Consider the following 13948-nt stretch of genomic DNA (forward strand, 5'->3'; position numbering starts at 1 on the left):
CTTTGGCATTGATGGCAAAACCAACTTTATTGGCAATACCAACTTGATTTTATTTCAGTTGATTTGGATTCTCCCCCAGTCATTAGTCTTCTCCCATCTTCACCTATTAATCTTCACTAATTAGTCTTCTCCCCCTTTGACAATAATGCCAAAAAGTAAAAACTAATTCATGATTTCTTTCGTTGTGAAGGAATTTCCTTGCTACAAATACAAATGTATCATCTCAGTCTCAGTCATAGCAACTTGTTTTCAATCACTATTGCCTCCACAACTTTAGGTAACCTCCTAAAGTGTTTAAATCAGCATCAACTCATAAATAGTTAATCTATAGATTCGTAGAATTGATGCTTTCACCGAACTCTCTTAGTGAGTATTAGATAGGGGTAGGACCCCTAATTTACTTCTGAGATACTCAAAAGTGTCCTTTGGCGGTGGCTTTGTGAAAATGTCTGCTATTTGATCCTTTGAACTAATATATTCCAGCACAACTTTCTTCTCTTGAACTTCTCTGAGATAATGATACTTTATAAAGATATGCTTTGTTTTAGAGTGCATTACCAGATTCTTTGAAATGTCAATGGCACTAGTATTATCATAGAATATAGTTACTATCTCGGTAATTTTCTCATTCATACCTTCCAACAGTTATTTGATCCATGCTATATTGGTACAATTCAATGTTGCAGCGACATATTCAGCTTCAATTGTTGACTGTGAAACGCATCCTTGTTTCTTGCTAAGCCTACTTACTAGTTTGTCTCCTAGAAAGAAAGCTCCACCGCTTGTGCTTTTCCTATCATCAATGTTCCCTGCCCAATTAGCATCAGTGTAGACTTTTAAGTCAAAATCATTCCTCTTTTTATACACTAAACCATAATCTTCAGTGCCTCTTAAGTATCTGAAAATTCTCTTGATTGCTGTCATATGGGTTTCTTTGGGATCTGCAAAAAATCTTGCAACTATACCTACTGTGTTGGCATATGGACACTCTAATGAGACATTGTATGTGAGTGAAGGTTTTGTCATTGATGGCAACCTTGCAATCCTATGGCACTGGCAAGACATCATACTGGCAAGTATTACACAGGCAAGATAGTGCACCGACATCAACAAGGACACCGACACTGGCACATAAGAAAAGATGTATACTGGCACAGAGGACGACAAGATTTTTGTTATGTAATATGTTGTTTATTATTGTAAGCCGACTTGGCAAATTGTAAAATGACTCTTGTATATAAAGGAAATCATTGTAGACATTTAAAAAGAGGAATGTAAGAAGCATAAAGAAATTTATTAGGCAGACCTAATGTGTGAATTATAGGTCAAGGGTATATGTAAGGAATAGAGAAAGAACCGGTACTGAATCTAGCATTGAAGATGCTATTATAAAGCAGTACAAGTCATTGGATTAGTATAATCCTTATTGTAAGCCAGTGTGACTTCCCATTGAGTAGTGAGCTCTAGGCAGTTGGCCTTCCTGCATGTGCAGGCCCCTATTGTAAGTAATATTCTCTTATTGGCTAGTGAGTGAATATTGTGGGTCACAAATCCCACCGAGGTTTTTCCCACACTGGGTTTCCTCGTTAAACATCTTGTGTTATGGTGTACTTTTCATGTGGATATTCTTGATTCTATTTATTGCATTATTTCTTGCATACCAGTACATTGTTATATTATGTTCTGCATGTTTCAACTTAATAAATTCTTATTACTGGTTAGATACTGATTCACCCCCCCCTCTCAGTATCTGTGGGAACCCTAACATACTGCATGTGCTATATCCGGCCTGCTGTGAACCACATATTGCAACTTTCCAATCATAGATCGGTAAAGTGTCTCATCAACATATGCAGATTCATCACTCTTTGATAGTTTACAATTGGTAGTCATAGAAGTACTTACAGGTTTAGAATCCTCCATTCCAAATTTCTTCAAGATTTCCTTTATATACTTGGTTTGAGAAATGAAAATCTCAATTTTTATTTGCAGTATCTGTAAACCTATAAAATACTTTATTTCATCGATTAATGACATCTCAAATTCTTTGCACATTTCATTTCCAAAGTTCTTGCATAAAGAGTCATTTCCACAAAAAATAATATCATCAACAAATATGGCTGAAAGCAGTATTCCATTGTCCTCATCATTCTTCATATACATGTTGTTTTCACTTGCCCTTATAAATCCAATCTTGATTAAGTAAGAGTACAATCTTTCATACCATGCTCTAGGTGCTTGCTTTAGACCATATAATGCTTTGTTCAACTTACATACCTGATCTTTATTCTTGTCTTCAATAAATCCTTCAGGCTGTTCAATATAAACTTCTTCTTCTAGTATACCATTTAAAAATGCAGATTTAACATCCATTTGATATATCTTGAAATTTTTGTAAGCAACATATGCCAACAATGTTCTCACTCCTTCAAGTCGTGCCATAGGTGCAAAAGTCTCACCATAATCTATTCCTTCTTCTTGAGCATAACCTTTGCAAACTATTCTTGCTTTATTCTGAATGACCTCTCCTTTTTCATTTAGCTTGTTTTTGAAATCCACTTTGTACCGATCATAGTTTTCTCTTTTGGTCTTGGGACCAGTGTCCATGTTTCATTCTTCTTGATTTGTTCAATCTCTTCTGTCATAGCATTTACCCAATCTTCATTACTAAATGCCTCTTTTACTATTGTTGGTTCAAATTCAGATATCAGACATGTGTTTTGTCTCAGTTTGTTCCTTGTCATCATAGGATCATCCTTATCTCCTATAATTTGACTTGATGCATGATTTCTTCTGACATACTTGGCTAATATAGGCTCGGTAGGCTCTATTCGATCTTCTTCATCACTCAGTAACTGAGTATTTTCTTCATTTTCTTCATCAATTTTCTTGGTAGGACTTCTCGGTTGAACATATAAAAACTCTTCATAATCTTCTAGTTCTTTGGAATTTCCTTCATCATTTCTTTCTGTAAATTCATCAATTTTCACATTTGCACTTTCCACTATTTTGTTAGATGATTTGATCAGACATTTAAATGCTTTACTTCTAGAAGAATAACCAAGAAATGTTCCTTCCTTGCTTTTCTGATCAAACTTTCCATTTCTATCATCTTTGTGAACATAACATCTACTTCCAAATATTTTAAAGTAACTTACATTAGGTTTCTTGTCATACCAGATTTCATATGGTGTCTTCAAAGTTCCTTTCTTCAGTTGTACTCGGTTCAGGGTGTAAACTACAGTGCTGATCACTTCTCTCCAAAATGTTTGAGGTACCCTCTTTTCTATCATTAGAGTTCTGGCACAATCTACAATTGATCTGTTTCTTCTTTCAACTATCCCATTTTGCTGAGGTGTTCTCGGTGCAAATACTTGTCTCTTTATACCATGATCATTGCAAAATAGGTTAAATTCATTAGAAATGAATTCTCCTCCTCTATCAGATCTTAAACATTTCAACTTTCTTCCTGTTTATTTTTCCACTCTAGCCTTGTACCATTTGAACATTTGAAAGGCTTCTGATTTCTCTTTTAAAAACATATCTCACATCATCCTTGAGTAATCATCCACAAATAATATAAAGTATTTATCACCATAATAACTTTGAACTTTCATAGGACCACATAGATCAGTGTGCACAAGATCAAAAATTCCTTTAGAAGTGTAGGACTTACTTGTAAAGCTTGACTTTGTCATCTTACCCATCTGGCATCCTCGACATATTGCATTCTCAAGTTTTTCCAAGCTCGGTAGACCTCTTACTCGGTGCTTCTTACTTATTTTGAACAGGTTATCAAAATTTACACGACAAAACCTTTTATGCCATAACCAAGTATCTTCTATTTTAGCATACAAACAATTGTTTCGAGTTGAGTCAAGATGAAATGTATTACCTTTTGTTTGTGTCTCGGTAGCAACCAACTTTCCATGTTTGTCATGAACTTTGACACTTCCTTTTTGAAATTCTATTCGGTATCCTATATTGTTTAGCTGTGCTACACTCAACAAATTGTATTTCAAACCTTCAACCCAATATACATCATCACATTTAGCATTGTCAAGAAGTGTGATAGAACCTTTACCTTTCATTGGACATGGTGCATCATTACCAAATCTTACATTACCTCCATCATAGTCTTCTAATTTAACAAACTTGTGTTTATCACCTGTCATGTGATGTGAGCATCCACTATCTATGATCCAAGAATCATTTTTATTTATGTGAGATATCAAGGCTTTTTCCTCATACCTTTCTTCATCTGATCCATCTTTGATAGCCACATATACAACTTCCTCAGTCTCAGTCTCATCAGATTTGTCATCATTGGATTCCTCATCAGCTACTAAGCATGTCTTTCTATCTCTCCTTCTGAAGTCTTGGTGTCCTCTGTATTGGTTTTCTTTTTGTCTGTTATCTCAGTATTCTCTATTTTCACTAGATTCTTTGTCATGATAGTTATAATCCATATGTCCTATTCTATCACAGTTAAAACATTTTAAAGGTAACTTTCCTTTATACTTACCTTTGCCTCTTGGTAACCTTCTGGCTAATAATGCTTCAAACTCTTCTTGCTTTCTGATTTCCTCATATAGTTTGTGTACCTCTTCAATGTTTTTGCGAAATCTCTCACTTGCTCCATTGTGATTTCCTTCAGTATACTTATACATTCTATCATTGTAATCATCAAATTCACCAAGATGAAAAGAACTGAATGCAGATTCAACTTTATTTACCGAAGACCCACTGTTATCAAAATTACTTAACTCAAATGCATGTAGCTTATCTATAGTAGCATCCAAAGAGATTGGCATGTTTGGTACATACCTTAATTCATTGATCACAGAGACTCGAATAGCATAAGTAGGTAGAAGTGTTCTGAGCAACTTACTTGTTACATCCTTTTCTTCAATAATTCCTTCTGCTCCTTTGATTTGATTGACAGTTTCCTTCAACCTTGTACTATATTGGGTTATGTTCTCACCTTCATTCATTTTCATGGATTCAAGTTGACCTCTTAGACTATCTACTTTTTCTCTCTGAACATGTTCATCACCACCATACACAGATATAAGCTTGTTCCACAATGCTTTGGCATCAATGCAGCCTTCTAGATCATTAAACTCTGAGTCGGTTAATGTTGATGTTATCTCAATCATTGTTTGAATATTCTCTTGCTTTGCCTTTATCTCTTCCATTATCATCGGGAAGGTGCTAGGTGCACTGTAATCATTCTCTAGATAATATATTGCATATTCTCCAATTCTTGATAAGTGCAGCTTCATCCTTTTCTGCCATGTGGAGAAACTAGACTTGTTCAGCTTTGGTGAATCCCTTTTATACATCTTCGAATCTTGCCTCAAGTACCTTTAAATTTTTCTTCCAGAGTCCAAAGATCTGATACCAATTGTTAATAAGATGAGAGGGGGGGGGGGGCTGAATCATAAAAACTCACTCTGCAATATATTTATCAGATTCAGCCTTGGTAGCCTTTACCATTATGCAACTATAACTGTAAATTATTCAAACTTATAAACATATACACTTAAGACATCATAACACATTTAACACCAGATTTAACATGGAAACCCAAATAGGGAAAAACCACTGTGGGATTTCATACCCACTAAGAAATATACCCTTCTAGAGTATGCTCGGTTAAAAGCCAATCCTGTTACAGATTACATAAACACATTGCTAGATGTGACCCAGTTAAGGGATTTCCCTCAGGCTTGTTAGAGTCTTGCACTTTGTTAGAAGTGACCTTGTCAAAGGATTTCAAACACTCATTTAGAATGTTACCTTGCTAGAGGATTTACAAATAAGACTGTTAGGTCCACTCGGTTAAGAGATTTCTTATCACTTACAACATAAATAACAGTATAAGATATATCTGCAACTTCACATCTGAAATGCTAAAGCAGACTCTATGTGCTCAAAATAATCTTGTCATAAAACTTATCTTACTCCTTGCTGGGCTTCTCAATCTGTTCTTTAATCAGATATTCAATCTTCTATGCTCGATAATCACTACTGTAGTATCACTGTTCTTCTATTTGCCTGCATGCATTGTTCATCAACAATTTCTTATTTATAAACAATTCCTAACCGCTTAATCTCCTTGATCACATTTCCCATGATCAATTTTAGCCATCAGATCTTCAAACTTGACTAGGTTCATTGTATCTTTCGATCTGAAAACATTTTATCTTGCCTTGGAACTTGTGCTAGGTTATGACCATTCAATCTGCGCTGTAGATCTAACTCCTGTATTTTCGTTGTCGTAGATCTTCAACAAACTTCTTTCATGACATACCAATCACCTATACATCTCCAGCTCATTGGCATCTTTCATTTAATAATGCTTTTATCCATCCAATGCATTCTGTTATTACTCGGTTGTTACTCGATAAATACTGAACCTCACTCGGTAGATATTCTGCCTTCTTTAACCGATAGTGATAACCTTAGGGTTTACCGACTAGCATCTTGCTCGGTAACATAGAACAATATCAAACCTTAACTCATCTAATGAATGAAATATTTTCTCATTCTTAGAATACTCATATATATATATAGGATATCAAAATAATCAAAACAACAAAATCTCATCATTGTCTAACTCAGTAATAGTTGCCCATTGAATAACTTATTACTCCCCTTCATTATCATTCTTTCAGTGTCACTTACCGACATCTTTATACTTATCAAGACATACTCATTAAGATATGGCAACATCATACTGAATCAGAAAATCAATTGCTTGACATCAATGACAAAATAATATTATTAAGACAATAATCATCCTTTCTCAGTTATATCCACAATCTTCAACAACCTTCTCAATATCCTCATACCAACAAACTTACTGGAATGCCAACAATCTCCCTTTGTGAAATGCTAACACCTGAAGAATGATGTTAATGTTATAAAAAATTCTACGATAGGCGAGAAGCCTATTTTTGAAAATGTTAAAGAATTAGTGGTTGCTATCAATAATGCTCAAGCTATTGAGGCCATGGTCGGTAAAATTATTGAAACATAAAAGAAGGTTAAGGAAATGGAAGGGAATAGGGAGGCAAACGAGCTGGAAACTACCATGAACAACCTAGTCAATAGAATCAACAAGATGGAATTAACTGTGAAGAGGATTGCTGAACAAAATTTCCAGATTCTTAAGGCCTCTGTGGATAATATGAATATTCTGATTAAGAGATTTGATAACATTAAAGACAAGGAGGGTGACAAGGACCAGATGGAGAAAAAAGGTCATGAGAAGAGAACTAGGGCCAACACTAGGAATCAGGGTGATATCAAGGGACAAGAGCTAAATGAATTGAATAACTCTATGGACAACATGAAGCAGATGACAGTTCATGCAAAAGATATTATGAAAAATATTTAGCCGTCTCGGTCTCTGTCTTTGTCTTTGTGCTGTCCTTTTGCTATCCTTTTGCCGTCTTTGAGTGACTCTATGTGTTTTTAGTTCCCCTTTTGTTCTAGATGGGAATTATTTTTTGTTTGGGTGATCAGGCATGGTTTTATTCTGCTTTAATGCTTTTTCTATTTCCTAATATGTAATAAGGTTAGGGTTCCGTTCAAAAACCTATTTTTACTTAATCAAAACTTTTGTGTTTGAAAAGGGTAATTAAGTGATTGTTAGTGAAGTTGGTTTCCAAGGTGGTTACAACTAATGGGAGGCCTGAATTTTTTTTAAAAGGCCCTCCCCACATTGATTTTGAGGTTGGATGGAAGTTAGCGTATGAAGAAAACAAAAATCAATAAGAATTATCATCGAGTTTCTGCATTATCTGAGTTTTTCCATACGTAGCAGTATGATCTTCTTCATATTTCATTGTGAAAAATTAATCATAAACCTTGGAAGCCCATTGGTTATTATTGGGGGATGAATATAATTACTTTTCATCTTTATTGCACTTGATTTCATTGTATTTTAAAGGAGATATAGTGTTTTTTGTAAAAACAGTCCATACCCTAACCTAGGGTAACCAATCACTGTGCAATAATGATTTTGTTTGTTTTCACATTAAATAAACCACTTAAAAGGGTGGAAATTATTTGTATATGTGTACTTTTATTTCCTTATTCTTTGTAGGGTTCCATGACTTTCTTTTGCTTGTGCAATATGATGTCAAAATATTGATTTGACAGTGCCATAGTCTCGTAAAACTTTGATTCCCATGTGTTGTAGAGATTTGTACTATTTTTTATGGAAGGAATATGGTTAAAATGAAATATGATTGGAAATAATATTTATTCTACTTTCATTTTCTTGAAGTTTTATTGAATTTCATGGAAAAATGAGTAAGTAATGACCATTTCTGTAAGGATAGCTAGCTTAGAAAATGGTTTTCCAAATCTACAGTTAGAAAATGTGTTGGTACAGATATGTATGTTCAATTAAGGACCTAAAACTTGGTGTGTGGATATATTATGATGTTGTGAACAAACTTCCTTCCTATCATAAAAATTCATCTTATGATTTGAGGGGTCAAATGAGCCAATTTATAAAAATTGTCATGTCATTACCTATGTGAGTTCCTATCATTGCTGGTATAGTAAGGTTGCAGAAAACTATTATATGATATTTTTATTTTCTTGGTGACCATGTGTGGTCTTTTCATGTCACATTCATCATTCCAAAAGTGTCTCAAGTTGTTGACTTGTAGAGTTTGGAGTTTGTAAAGGTATGGTGAGAGTTGTTGTTGAGCATTGATCTTTGATGAGTCTTTATGCTTTAGAGAAGTTGGAATATCAAGAGGTCTATGTTAGAAGCCCTTTGTTGAGTTTGGTGAAGGGAATTAAGCCCATTGTTGTGAAATATGCCTGATTGGCATTGAAATGTTTTCATGTTGTTGAGAGTTGAACCCTAGCCTTTGCATCAAAGTGGTATCAGAGCCCAGAAGATCTAGGTAGAGAAGAGTTTGTGTGTGGTTGGTACTTGTGTGTTGTTTCAGGTTGAGAGGTTAACCTGGTGGGTTCTTGCCAAAAGACTAGGATGGCGAAGAGGAGATACCTAGGTGAGGCAAGGCCAAGATGAGTCCAAAAGATAGAGAGTTTGTGAGTGCATTGAGGGAATAATTCAGAGGTGAGGGTTCATGGAAGAAGAAAGAGGAAGACAGTAAGAAGAGAGAAGAAGAGAGAAAGAGGGAAAAAGAAGAGAGGAAGAGGAAAAAGGAAGAGTTGTGGCAGTTAGAGTTTAAAAAAGAGATAAGAGAGATGAAGAAAGATATGGACAGATTGGAAGAAGACATGAAGGAAGTAAACAAAAGGATTAAGAGGGCACTCGATTGGCACTTGACAATTAAGAATAATATGGTGTGGCCTATTCAAAGGCTAATTTAGAAAAGAAAGAAAGTAAAGGCATTGGAACCAGAGGTGAAGGTACTAGAAACCTTGAGGGAAGAGGGTAGTGAACAAATAGAGAAAGGAAAAGATGAGGATGTATTTGCAGCAGTCAATGAGGAGGAACCTTATTTGAGGGAAAAGTATGCAACCATTGAGGAAGAATGGAAAAGTAAAGGTGGAGTTGAACAAGTAGAAATGATGATAGGAGAAGAGGTATACACGTATGGTGATGAAATTAATGTTGTTGATGAATATATGACAAAGAATGATCAGATGTATGATGAGATTGATATGTGGCATTCAGTGTTGTCCAAAAACTAGACGTCATCTTGATATCCCTATTAGATATATTGGTTTCTAGTATATCATGCAATCATAATATCTCTTGCACAAATATCTTTGCAAGAATAAATGATCCATCCTTGAGATTCTTGGGTATGAAATGTGCAACTTTTGTTAACTTATCAACAACTACTATGATGGTATCATGCTTGTTTTTGCTCCTAGGTAATCCTTGGATAAAGTCCATGTTGATTACTTGCCACTTATACTTAGGTATGACATGTTGAAATAAAAGTCCTGCTGGATGCACATGCTCAACTTTCACTTGCTAGCATTCCAAACATTGTACCACATACTCTATCACATTTTTCCTGAGTTTATGCCAAAAGTAAAAAGTCCTCAACTCATCTACCATCTTCATTACTCCTAGATGTCCTAAATAAGGTGTATTGTGCACCTCATGCAAGATCGATGATCTAAAGGATCTACCTCTAAGGCTTGCTTAACCCTTTCATAATGTTCATCTGCTTGAAGATTCTGTAACACTTGTTGCTTCAATTTTTACCTTGTTGTCACTATAGCAGACATATGTCTTCTTTGGCTCAAAGCATCTGCTACTCTGTTTTCCTTTCCCTTGATATATTCAATACCAAAATCGTACTCACTTAGGAACTCAAGCCACCTTCTCTATCTTGCATTAAGGTTAGTCTGTGTAAAAATGTACTTTAGTCCTAAGTGATATGTCTTAAGCTAAAATGCCTTCTCTAGGAGGTAACACCTCCACATCTATAATGCATGAAAAATAGCCACAAGCTCTAAGTCATGTGGTTTATAGTTCAATTCATATTACTTCAATTTCATAGACTCGAAAGAAGCCACTTTTCCTTCCTGCATCAACACTGCACCTACACCTTCACCCAAGGCATCTATAATCACTGTGAAGTGTCCATTAGGATCCAATATAGTCAAGACTGGGGCTAATGTCAAGTTTTGCTTCAAAAGCTGAAATTCCTCTTTGCACTTCTCAGTCCATTCATATTTATTTCCCTTCTTCTAAAGATAAGTAATAGGTGTTTCTATCCTAGAAAATCCTTCCACATACTTCTAGAAGTATCCTGCAAGACCCATAAAAATTCAAACGTTGGTGACATTCTAAGGTGTTGGCCAATCTACAATTTCCTCTATCTTTGTAGGATCAACAAAAATCCCCTCTCCATATATAACATGGTCTAAATAGTGCACCTTTTTCTGAAAGAAATCACACTTCAAAAAATTACCAAAAAGATTTCGATCTCGTAGCCACTATAAGATAGTTCTCAAATTCTTCTAATGTTCCTCTTCATTATTTGAATAAATCAAGATATCATCAATGAATATAAGAACAAAATCATCCAAGTAATCTCTAAAGATATTATTCATAAGGTTCATGAACACTGCTGGAGCATTTGTTAGACCAAAAGGCACTAGTGTGAACTCGTAATGGCCATACAAAATTTGAAATGTTGTCTTTGGGATATCCTCATTCTTAATCCTCAACTAGTGGTAACCTGATCTAAGGTTGATCTTAGATAATACCATAGAACCCTTCATTTGATTAAATAGCTCATCTATCGTAGGCAAATGATACCTATTCTTAATGGTCACCGTGTTCAACATTCTGTAATCAATACATAATCTCAAGGTTCCATCCTTCTTCATGAATATTACTGGAGCACCCCACGAAGATACACTTGGTCTTATGAAACCTTGCTTAATAAACTCTTGCAATTGATCCTTTGCTCATAAAATTATGTGGTAGTCATTTTTTAAGGAGCCTTTTTATTGTGGCTCAATTCTAGGTAAGAGTTAAATAAAGAAATTAAATTATCTCTTAGGTGGTAACTCTGAAAGATCTTCAAGAAATACATCTAAAAATTCTCTAAGAACTGGATAATCCTTAGGACTCTTCTTGGAATTATCCAAATCACTCACAAGTATAGCAAAAATGGAAAATCCTTTCCTTTTCTCTTTCTTGAGTTGCATAGCTAAGATGTGTCTCAATTCAAGAGGCTTTTGAGACCCATGAATCTCAACCAGATTTCCATAATCATCTTAGCAACTAACAACTTTCTCCTCACAATTTACTATGAATTTATGCTCAATTAACCAATTAATACCTAAGATTGCATCATATGATCTCAGTGGTGCTACATATAGATTAACCTGATTTTGAAAATTAGGAAGCTCTAAATCACTGCAAAATAGACATGAATCTATCCTCTTCTTTGCTTGAAATCCATATTGAACCATCCATGTATGTGACATATAAACAGGTCTAATAGGTAATTTAGAAACTACTTTAGGATCAATAAAGCATTCATTAGCTCCTGTATCTATCAAAATAGAAATTGATTGACAAAAAAGCTTACCTATCATTAGGATAGGTGAAGCTTGAAAGTCTGCCTGGTGGTTGTCAACCGCTGAATGAATCTGATGTTGTGATGCTCCTTGCTTATTTCCTCCTCTCTAAGATGTGGAGTGTTGTGGACAATTGGAAGCATAATGATTTCCCCCACAATTATAACATCCATCTCTAGGCCCTGGGTGTTCTCCTTACTCGTTCCTGTCAAAGTTTTGCCTGGTATTTGAATTAGAGAAGTTGGTGTTATTGTTCACTTTCTTGTTTCCTCCCTGATTTACTCCTCCTCTATCCTGAAGATTAGCTCCTCTTTTGAAATTCCCTATCTGTCAACTGTTGTTCCCCTATTGATTATTATTGCTTTGAAAATCCTTTTTCCCAAAACCTGGTTTAGTATTCACATTCTTCCTGAAATTTGCCAAATGTTGCAACTTTTGTTCTTTTTTAGTATCTTTCTCAAAAACTTCATCCATAGTCAATGGATTGTGAATATCCACTTCAGATCCAACGTTTGTCCTCAAACCTAAGATGAACTTCCAAATGCAAAATCGTTCATCCATATGGTACTATGGTACATACTTGAGGAGATTGGTGAATTTCTACTAGTATTGAGTAACTGTCATACCACCTTGTGTCAGATTCTGAAACTCTGTCATCTTACTATCAAAGAATAATTGAGGAAGCCACCTCTTCCTAAAAGACAGGAGAAATAGCTCCCAAGTAATATCACCAGGCTGTAACTTCTTCTTAGATTTCTCATTATCCCACCATGTCGCAACTTCTCCAGTAAGTTGATAAGAAACCCATACTGCTTTAGTTTCATTCGACATGTTATAGAGTTCAAAATAATTCTCTATCTCAATTGTCCAAGCTTCAGCGCCATCACCGATGGTCTTACCATTGAACTTGGGTAGGCCTATCCTTTTAAAATCTTTTTCTAGATCCCCTTAAATCCTAGCTTGATATTAGGTTGTTCATCACCCCTAGGAATTTTATTTCTAGGTTGCTCCTCTTGTTGAGGTTGTTCATTTCAAACCTCACCAACCCTTCAAACTTCCTATTCAATTCCATCCATCCTAGCATTTTGTTTATTCAAAAGATTGAGAATCTAATCAAGTATTTCATTCCCGTTACTTGATCTAGCTCTAGTAATTTTAGAACCCATTGTAAATCAACAATTCCTACATCAAGGAATGTTTTTTTAGCGTAATGGTCATATGCCCTAGTATTATAAACCTAGAGATCTGATACCAAAATGTAAAGACGTAGATGCTCTAACTTTCAATAAAAGAACAAAAACTCTTTAACTTCAAACAAATCTATAATTTCCTTAATAAATTTCATTTGTTCATCTATATTCATTTCAAATACTCATAATTGCATTCAAGTAAATCCTAAAATTCACAAGTTTATAAGTTGAAATTACCAAGTCTATATCATTTAAATAGGTAAATAGTAGTAATCTTACAAAAATGAGTACTTTTTCATAGTATTCCAACATTCAACTCAATATTAATAGATTCATTACAAGACTTAGGCAATTTATAGCCTTAAGTTAACAATATCTAAGATACAAGATAAATACAATAATGAGATAAGATACGTCATTTGATATTTAATCCATAAGCTATCTTTAGTTCAATCCTTCGAATGAAGATGAGAACAAGATTTAGGTGCTTTTTCCACCCAACCTTGAAGCTTATACTTCCTTGAAATTATTTATCAAACAAGAATACCCGACCCTGCATGAATTGCTTAGCAAGAAGAATTCGACAAGCAAGATGGAATCTTGGTGCATGCCTAGAATGATACACACATTTCTATTATTCTAACTCATTTAAGAAATATGCAAGATCAAAACAAGGATATGGTAGAGAGTCATAAATACATCCATCTATT

This window comes from Cryptomeria japonica, chromosome 11 (genome assembly GCF_030272615.1).
Source record: "Cryptomeria japonica chromosome 11, Sugi_1.0, whole genome shotgun sequence".
In the NCBI taxonomy this organism is placed as follows: domain Eukaryota; kingdom Viridiplantae; phylum Streptophyta; class Pinopsida; order Cupressales; family Cupressaceae; genus Cryptomeria; species Cryptomeria japonica.